This window comes from Falco punctatus (genome assembly GCF_963210335.1).
Source record: "Falco punctatus genome assembly, chromosome: 3".
NCBI lineage: Eukaryota > Metazoa > Chordata > Aves > Falconiformes > Falconidae > Falco > Falco punctatus.
Window position 1 is genome coordinate 87,399,809 of NC_137582.1, and position 10,224 is coordinate 87,410,032.

At 53.0% G+C, this 10,224-nt stretch overlaps 1 protein-coding gene across 1 annotated transcript in view; it reads left to right on the forward strand.

Annotated features, from left to right (window-relative positions):
* Positions 1–721: 721 nt before the first annotated feature.
* PTP4A3 (protein tyrosine phosphatase 4A3) overlaps positions 722–10,224 on the forward strand; it is a 45,946-nt gene continuing 36,443 nt past the window's right edge. Inside the window, exon 1 of the mRNA XM_080381096.1 lies at positions 722–871. The gene's annotated coding sequence lies outside the window, so the exon portion shown is untranslated. The remainder of the gene's footprint in view (positions 872–10,224) is intronic.

A 10,224-nucleotide genomic window follows, 5' to 3' on the forward strand; every position in this document is an offset into this window, starting at 1 on the left:
AGTTCTTTACTCCATAGATCTATGCAGGGATTTATAGCCACAAAGGTTGACAACCTGAGGTGAGGTCTTCAGTTGAAAAGCTTGAGCAATGGCAGCTCCTGAATCGTGCCAGTCCCCAGGGCAGCAACCTCCTGGGTGGCACCATTGTGCCTCGCATATACTGAGCACTGCTAACAGTGAGCTGTTAAATATATCCTTTATAGCACTTCAGCCATGAGCGACCTCTTTGCACCCCACCTGGCCTGCGGGGGCCCTCATGGGCCTCTGCCCCACCAGTACTGCCTGTGGTAAAGGGGTGTACTGCTGCACCAAGCCCATGCCTGCACTGCCTGCCCCTACCCCTGTTCCCAGGCCTCCCTCCCTGCCCTCCTCATTGTCCTCCTCATCTTCCTCCTTGTCCTCGTCTTCTCCTTCCTCCTCCTTTTCCTCTTCTTCCTCCTCATCATCTTCTTTTTCCTCTTCCTCCTCGTCTTCTTCTTTTTCCTCTTCCTCCTCCTCACATTCTTTTTCCTCTTACTCTTCCTGTTCTTTTTCCTCCTCGCCTTCATTTTCCTCTTACTCCTCCTCTTCTTCCTACTCCTCCTCGTCGTCTTCTTCTTCCTCCTCCCGTGCCACACTCACCTCATCCCCCGCGCCTCACTGCGCCCCCTCACCTAGCCCCACCCAATCCCCTTGAGGACACGCCCCTTCGCCAACCCCGCCCACCGCACAGCCCCTCCCCTGCCGCCCCGCCCCACCCCTTCACCAGCCCAGCCATCTCCCCTCCGACCTCTCTATTGGCTCCCCCGGTGCCACGTGACGCCGGCGGCGAGCGGGGCTGGGCGGGCGGCGCGGCGCGGAGCGGGACGGCACGGCCGGAGCCGGCGAGCGGGTCAGTGCGCGGGACGGGCGCGGCGGCGCGGGGGGAGGCGGCGGCACGTGGGGTCGCCCGCGCAACGATATGGGCGGGAGGCGGCCGCGTGCTGCCCTCCGCCGAGCGGAGCGCGGGGCCGGCGCTGCACCGCGCGGGGGAGGCCGGGCGCGAGGCGATTCCCACCCCCCCCTCCCTCCTCCCCCGGCCCGGGAGGCCGGGAACGGGGCGATCGTGGCGGGGGCGGGTTGGGATCGCGGCGGGGGGAGGCCGCGGCGGGGGGCGATCGCAGCGTGCGGGGGAGGCCCGCGCACGGCGCCGCACGCTGCTGGCCCGGTGGGGGTGGGCGGCGTGCGCGGCGCGGTGCGATGCGATACCCCCGGACGCGATGAGGGGCACCGTGCGTGGGGTGCCCGGTGCTACAGCCCCGGTAGCTGCACGGGGGGGTGGTGCGCGGGGTGACCTATGCAGTAAGTCCGGTAGCTGCATGGCGGGGGGCCGTGCGCGGGGTGCCCGGTGCAACAACTCCGGTAGCGGCGTGGGGGGGCCCGTGAACGGGGTGTCCAGTGCAGCAACCTCGGTAGTGCTATGGGGGGGCTGTGCGTGGGGTGCCCAGTGCTCCAGCCCCGGTAGCGGCATGGGGGGGTCGTGCGTGGGGTGCCCGGTGCAACAACCCCGGTAGCTGCAGGGGTGGGGGCGGTGTACAGCGTGCCCCGTGCAGTAACCCCGGTAGCGGTAAGGGGGGGTCCCGCTCAGCCTTGCACAGCGCACTAATGCTGGTAGCAGCACTGGGGCTCGAGCAGGGCAGTGCACAGTGCAGCCATCCCTCTAGCAACAGAGGAGAGTTCTGCACCATGCAGTAGCTCCGGTGAGGAGGCCGTGGGCGATGCTGCAGTCACGCACGCACCCCGTCAGGGCAGTGTGCACACCACCGGGGCAGCTCCGAGCGGCGGAGCACCCTGACAGGCACACGGCTCGCTGCACTACACGCTGGGTGTGATGCAGAGGGCAAAGCAGCGGACATGAACACTTTGGGGCTGCAGGGAGCCTCACCACCTGCACGAGGCCGGACGCAGGCCTCTGTGTTGCAGGGGCCCCCAGGGTTAAGCGTGTACTCTGTGCTGTCCAGTCTTGCCATCCCAGTGGACATTTCCCACCTCTGCAAGAAAACTGTCAAATGGACAGGGCTGTGGTCACTGCATCAGCAGTTGCAGTAGTGACAGCCTCTCCTGGACCATATTTGAGCATGTTTGTGTCGGGCTAACGAGCCTTTCGCAGGCCTGGCTGTGGCTTGGGGGCTTTGGGAGGCTGGTGGGTCCCATTGCGCAAGCAGGTGGGTTGCATAGCAGGAGGACACCCCATGCAATGCCTTTCTCTGCCGTAGGTAAGGTGGATTTTGCATGCGACTGGAATTACTAATCCAAGCAATTAGCTGGAATCTGCAAGTTTGTGCTGCTGCCAATTTCCAGTTAATTCAGTTATGGCTTCATCTTTCTGCTCAAAGGAGCTGAAACATAAACGGGGCGACTAAGCGTCTGGAGCTGCTGGGTTGGGTTTACATGCATACTTATTGCTAAAGGAGGATCAGCAAGAAAACAGACTTAATGAAGTTATGTATTTATTGATAGCAGTGGAAAAATATTAGCATGGATAAATGGGGCTGGTGACTTTCTTGTATATTAAGTATCATCAATCTCCCTACCGTGTTCTGAGCTGGATTTAAATTCCACTTCTATAATAACGGCTAATTTTTTCATTGTATCAGTGGTAATAGCATATGTTGAAAATGCTACAGGTGGATTTAAAGTTGATGGCTTTGTACACCCGCCAATACTCTGCACTGATAGTTGTATATATCCAGGAACTTATGTAGTGTGCTGTCACTGGGCTTTAGAGTTAACCATCCGGATGCTAGCTGGTGGGAGCAGTTGCAGCACAGTCCCTGACATGGCTGCTTTTTGGGGATGTCAGATGCTGGTGGCAGCCACCAAATTTGACACATGAGCAAGTGAAGGAAGAGACTTTTAACCTTTGGTAAGTGCTCCAGCCTGAAGCGTGTTCCTTTGGGAAAGCGATACTTGGGCTAACTTCCATGAGGCTGAAAATAGCCATGTTACCGGAGCCCCACGAGCCTTCACCCCATTGGCTCTGCTGACAGAGAAGGCTGTAGAAGCAAAAAGCTTTCGTTATGGCTATTTTAGGTTTATTTTTATGTGTGTGTTGATAGCTCAAAGTCACTTGCCGGCTTCCAGTCAAGGTGGTCCCCGATGAGAAGCATCCACTGGGATTGGCCTCTGAAGTGCATTTCTTTGATTTGACAGTAGAAGTGCCTTTAGAAACGTCAGTAAAATCCCAGCATTTAGGCAAGTTTCCAGCTTAATCATCCCCTGCAAGCGATGGAAATCAGTGGCTTGAAATCCAACAGCACTTGATATTAAAATAGCAAGCTGTAAACGTTGGCTCCTATCAATAACTTTAATTATGGTTTGGGTTTTGTCTTAAATAGGCACACGTTGCCATAGGGAAATAAAAGTTTAGCATCCAGACGTGCTCAGCAGGGTGGTAGCGTCTTTGGACATGGTGTAATGTGCTTTTATAGCATAAATTAAAATAAAACAGGGGTTTAGCAGCATAGCGTGCTGTTGCGTAAGAATATTGCAAACTTTTGGGCTGAGACTGCGTGGTTTCTGGTGGTTTCTGGGCATCGTGTGCCGTGGCACGTTGGTGGGTGGCGTTCCCGGGTAGCTTCAGATGGAGAGAGCGAGTTTTACCGCTCCGGAGCTGAACCCCGCTGGGGTTTTTCAACCATAAAACAAAGTGCAGAGGAGGCTTTGTGCGTGCCACTGATAGCCAAACCGAAAGCAAAAATAACCACCCATGAAAGTTGTGGGGGTTTTTTTTGTCATTGACAGAAAAGGAAAGTGCCGGTCCAGGGGCGGGTGTGAAGTCCCATGTTCGCTACACTCCAAACCCAGAAAATACTGATTGTGGCACGTGGCAGGGCTGTGCGTGGCTCCCCCATGCATTTTGCATCTTTTCTTTTTCTCCTCTGATTTTATCTAAAACTAAGGGAGGGAAGCAGCACCCATCAGTCACTTAAATGTTCATTTTTGTCAAGTTACGCCACATTGTGAACACAAGACGTGACCAGATTCCTGTGGCAAGGAGCCCTTAAAATTTCAACAGCTCTACCTATAAATATAGTCACCGTGAAAGGCAATCCGGCTTTAAAAAAATAACAACCAAAAACCAAAAAAAACCCCCACCAAACCCACGCTCTTTTTTTAGTCCCATTGTATCTGCCTGACTTCAGTGCAATGCAATGCATCTCCAGGTGGTGAAGGCGAGGCAAAGTGGAGCATTAAGTCTTTTAATTCCTCTTGCTAATTTATGAGAAGAATAGGTGCAAGCAGAGAAAAACAATTCATTTTCATTGTCCCGAGGATTTTAGCAAGTGGGATGGCGAGGCTGGCTCCATGCAGCCCCTACAGCTTTTGCAGAGGGACACTTGCTGATCGCTTGTTGGTGGTGGGTCCTTGGGAGCTGCCACACCATGGGGCAGCCCAGGACACAGAAGGAAGGAGCTTGAAGCATCCCTTGGGTGTGAAGCAATGTCCCAGGTATCAATTAAAGCTTTTTTTTTTTTAATAATTAAATAAATAAAGAAAAAAGCCAGCTGCCACCTCACCCCAGAGGTGTCTGGGCTTACCCGGCTGCTCTCTGATGCAACGACGGCTGCCCGGGGAGCTTGGGGGCTGGTTTTGGGCATGCCCAGGGTTGCCCAGGAACAGGCTGGCCCCGGGAGCAGGTACAGCGTGTTCTCCTGGGCACTCCTCCACACCAGTGGGACCCCCCACCAGCCCCACATGACACAGTGGGGCGATGGCCGCAGTGCACATCCTGGTGGAGAAGACACCGCCGCCTGCAGGGCTGCGATTTAGGTGGAAGAACCTAAAAGGGTGGGGGGTGTGGGGGGGTGTCGTTTTGCAGCATAGCAATGCTTTTCGGCATGACCTGCGCTTGCATGGCAGAAATCCACCTTTGTGGCTGGAGTGGCACTGGCATGAAGCCCTCGGTCACTTTGCAGTGCAAAAACCTGCTGGGCTTTTTTGGATGAGGTACAAGCTGGAAAATGGGTGAGAGCAGGGCGGGAGATCTCGACGCGGCAAATTGCTGCGTGTGCAGTTCGGCGAAGTGCTGAGCCCGGGCTGCGCGGGAGCTGCAGACAGGCTCCTCACGTGACCGTCTGAATTTCAGATCATTGCTGGACCACTTTGCCAACAGCCTCTCGCAGCTCATCAGCTGCAATATCGTTTCTTTTTTCCCTCCCCCCCCCCCCCCCCCTTCCCCTTTTCTTCCCCACCCTGTCTGATTTCCGAGGGATGAATACAACACGGAGGGTGGCTGCAGCTGCACTGGGTCTGTATCCAAATGGTTTCCTGGAAGGCAAGTTTATTTTGTGTTTTTTTTTTTAATCTTAAAAATATTTTTACTGCAAGTCTCTTGTATCTGGGCTGTTTGGATGTCAGGTTTAGTTTCCCATGACATCGAGTGATGGGGGGGTGGGAAGGAGGGGCTGAATGCTTCTTTACATGCAGATATCTCTGCAGTGCTATCGTAGCCGATCGATGGTAAGCGAGTTCCCTCTCATCTCTGTGATAGTTGTCGGAGATTTCCTCTTCAACGTCACTGCAGTTAATAAGATGTTTTAACTTGAGAGCTGGGGGGCGATATGGTGCATTATCGTGTTACAAGAAAGGGGGGGATGATGAGTTCCCGCACAGACTTGTGCTGGGGAAGATCTTATCAACGCAACCTTTCAGTCTGGGGAGAACAGCTGGGTTCGGAGTCAAACCATTGCCTTTCACCCTCAGTGAACCTGACCTGGCTGCATCTAATATTCTTATTTTGTTATGACAATGATTAATTTTCCTTCTAATACTGAGATAAGCAACTCAGTCCTCAGTATCTGCTGCAGTGCTGGAGGCAAGGGTGCACCCTTTGGGTTTTTTTAAGCAGGCTGTACCTGCCTGGCTGGACTTTGGGGTTTTGTTTTGTTTTGGTTTTTTTTTGTTCGCTGAAGCATTGCATGAGACCACTTGATGGCTTTTTTGTGGTGATGTTGCAATGCCTACAGAGCCAGAGCCCTCTCCAGGAGGGTCATTGATCGTGTGTTTTGTGTCCCGTGCGTGTCACTGGTTGATTATTATAGAGTTAATAAAGTCTTGCTGTTGTACGTGGCTTGATCAGAAATAGTGTCCCTCCCTGCCACGGTTTGTAAGGCTAGCTTGTTGAGAGCAAGCGAGTTGGTCAGTAAATGCTTGGAGTGGCACCCTTGGGAGTTTTGCACCGAAATGGAAATGCCTGTGTCCTTCAGCCCCTCCCGCCTTGCCAAGTTGTTTTCTTCCCCCCCTTCCTTTTCCAACCTGCTACTCAAACCCTCTCCTTTCTGCTGTGTTTTTCCACAAGTGTCTTTCAAGCATGACAGCAGGGTAAAGAAAGCTGGTGTGGGGCCACAGGCACGGCAATGCAGAGGGCTGATGCCTATCAGCCCAACCCTTGCCTGTGGCTTTGGGGGCCCCCTTTGCTCTGGGTGACTTGGCGGCTGCCGGCTGGCTACACTGTGCAGGTGGGTTCACATCTGGCAGCCGTTGGTGGGCTCTACCCACCACCAGACCCATCCCACCTGCCTGCACTTCTTCCAGGGCTGCAACCTCATCTCTAGGGTTTGAGTCGCATAGCCCAGCCAGGGTGACCAAGGTGTCCCTGTGTAGGAGTGGAGCAGAGAAGGGCTCCATAGCTCTCTTGGGGCAGTGGGGTGGGCAGAGCGGCACGGGGGTTTTGCAAGAGGAACAGCCACAGCTCTGGTGGTAGCATCTTCCAGTCTTCATGCAGTGCCTGTTGCTTCCAGTCCTGCTGACGCTTAGCTGCAGACTTGCCATCAGTGATTTTGCTCAGTAACTTTTTTCTTTTCTTGTTTTTTAAGAACAAAATGCTTGTTAAAAAACAATGTGCCACCAGCACATTGGGATGTTGGCTTGGTTTTTTGGAGGCTGAGCCTCCCAGCTCTGCTTTTGCTCCAGGGAGGAAGCAACATGGTTGGGTCCAACTTTCAGCCCTCATTGCAACAGGGTCTTAAAAAAATAACCCTACCGCATCCCAGCTAAGCAAGCTCACACCCTCGTTGCTGGATGCTGGAGTTAATTTTTCTTGCTTTTGCTGTGCACAACAGCCCTCTCTATGCTGTTCCTGCAACCTGGGGTAAGGGGAGATTTGGGTGCAACTCCAGGCACTGCTGGCTCAGCACATGTTCCTGAGATGGGCGGCCACCCAGGGCACCCTTCATGCAAACAGGGTCAGCAGCTGGGAAATTGCAGAGCAAAGTGCCTCCCTGGTAATTCCCAGCTGCCGTTAAAGCAGCTTTAAAATAAATTCTCTCAAAGAGCAATTCCAAGTATTTGAGGGTTTGAACTTTTCCAGAGAAGGGTTTGGGAGCTGCCGGCTACTGCGCTGCACCTTGGCACGCTGGGGAAAGGCGATGGGGGAATTGCCATGATTATCCCAACTTCTTGGGATACTTAAATGTATATATTGTGTTTATTTACTAGCTGCATGTGCAATACAACGGTCAGAAATGGAGTGCTGCTGGAAGCAAAGCTTGCATTAAACTGGGAAGATGGGTTGCTGAGCAGTGTCCTGGGCTGCAGGCAATGCCCAGGCTCAGTGACCCTCACCGTGGTGTCATACCTGGCCACCAGTGTTTACCCAGGGGTGCAGCCCAGCCAGGCGCCCCTCGCCACACATTCCTTAGCCGGCTGTGCTTGGTAACATGGGCACAACAGAAAACAAACTTTGCAGTGAGCCTTGCTCTCCCAGAGCCCCTGAAGCTTGCTTAAAAAAAAAAAAAAAAAAAAGAAAAAGAAATTGCTTTGGAGCAATGTGGTCTTTTTTTTTTTTTTTTTTTTTTTTTTCCTCATGCTTATGAAAATTCTCATACCAAACCAGTAACCTCCGCTGCCCCGGTTCATTATTTTTTAAGGTGGCGTTAAGGGGCATTTAAGGGAAGTGTAGTTCCAGCCTCTGTGTCCCCTCCTCTCCTATACCGTCAGTGGCAAATTATAGCTTTGTGCTTGGTTGTGTGGCAGGCAGAAAAACAGGAGGTTTGGTCAACAAACAGGAAAATTAGTTTCATCCCAACTTGCCCACCCCAAAAGGTTCTGGATGTGTCCACGTGCTGGTGCTCCCCAGGGTGATGAGGTGATGCATCCTGGGGGGTGCAACCAGCTGGTCATGAGGATGTCCCCCTGAGGCAGGGTACCCCAAGCTGAGGACAGCCAGGCTTTTCCTTGGGATGGTGCTGGGCTCCTGCCAAAATCCCCTCTCCAGGAGGCTGGTGATTAAGCCCATGATCCAGATCACCTCCTGCCCTTCTCAGTGCCCCAAACAATAGGGATGCTGATAGCAGGGCCACGTTGAGACAGGGAGCTTCCACCTCTGCCTGAACGTTCAAAAGGACTTGGGGATGAACTGAGCCAGTTTGGGATAAAACCACCCTAGAAACCCCATTGTAGCAGGGGTTTCCTCCTCACGCACCCTTCATTGCCATGGCTCAGCCACTCGCAGCTCAAAACAATTCTGTTTGTGGGCTGCCCATTGCTCTGGTGGCTGCTTAATTTACTTTCTATCATGTATGTAATTGTTCTAATATTTTTGTTCTGCGTGGATGTGGTGGAGCTGTCTCCTGAGGTTGGAGAAAACACATCTTGCCTCTTAAGGACAGGTAGGGAAGCATGCACATTGCACAGGGAGGTTTGCTGTGGATGGGATAGCAGTGGGTGCAGTCCCAGCCCGAAGTCACATCCCCTGGACCACACACTTAGTTCTCTCTCTTTTTCTTTTTCCCTCCAAAACTAATCCCTCCAGCCCCTTAGGCTTTTTTTGTTGTTGTTGTTTCTCCTCTCTGAATTCCTTCTAATTTGCAGGCTCTCTGCCAGCATACAACGCACTATAAAAAGGGGACTTGTTCTTCAGTCTTCCCTCCAGTACACAGCATTTGCACAAATAGCAACACGCTTGACAAGTAGGTCTGATTCCCCCTGCTATTACTGAAATGCTTCTAAGGTGCTTGGGGAGTAGAGCCGCTGTCTTAAGACAAGCCAAGTTGAATTTCACAGAGAGCCCTGAGCCCAAATCCCAGCCAGTGTTTAAGCTCCTGTCAGCTGGAAAAACGGAGCTGTGCCTTTTTTTCTCCCCGCGCAGCTTCCCGCTCTCTGAGAGCAAGCAGATGCGATTTGCATCCCTCTACGCCACCAGCTCAGGTACAGCTGCCAGGTGGGATGCAGGCTGTGGCAGAAGACCCATGTCCCGCTGAAGCCTGCCCCAGGGCCACCACCAATTTTTGCCTGGTCTGGAGGCTGGTGTCCCCCCTCCCCATCATGGTTACAGGCAGCCGTGACACAATCCCCCTGTCGGCTTCCTTCTTAAAACTAATGAGCTATTTGACCCCAGCAGGTCCTCCGGGAAAGCCACTGCCGGAGCCTTGCTGCTCACATGGATACAAACTGCTCTCATTTCCAGCTTTATTTTATTTGTGGATGACTTGTACCCATTTGGCCTTGTTCTTCTTGTACCCAAACTGGCTTTTAGCTCAGATGGCTCTTTTCCCTGCTCTGGTATTTATCCTCCAGCGGGCTGTGCCAAGTGCTGTGGGTCTGCCAACCTAAATAACCCCAGTGCTGCTAGTTGAGAATGGATGGAGGAGGGGGTGTAAGGGCATCTAGGCTTCCCCATCCCTGCGGTGCAGACAGCCCCAGTGACTCACATCTGCAGCTTATCCTCCCATTGACTGGGGAAAATCCACCATGCTGCTTCTCGACACGCTCACCAGTTATGGCCCCAACTTACAGAAGGACACCCTAACCATCCTCTCACTGTCAAAAGCTCTCGGATTCAAAGCTATCATTTAATATCGTTAGTGCACTCCTCTTTTGCAATGCGAAAGCCATTTTGGTGGAGGATGGGGATTTTTTTCCTAACGCAGCCTTCAATAACATCTTGCCCCCTCCTTTGGGTTGGCAACCTCGGGTAGCAGCATGACAGCTCGTGCTCCTAACCATGCTAATCTTGTGCAAATCCCAGCGCTGGGCTTCTGAAGAAGAGGTTTCCTGTGTACGACTGTGCCTGGCGTTTTGCTCAAAGGCTGAAGTGGATTTACACCACTTAAGTTCATCAGAGCGAAATATGCCTGCTGAGCCTTACCGCCGGTCCCCTTTCAGGTGTGTTGGACCATCCAGGATGCAATATGTTTTGATTAAAACCCTACCAAAGGGGCTTGAAGCTTTGTGCACAAGACCTTGCAAAGCTCTGCGCTCAGC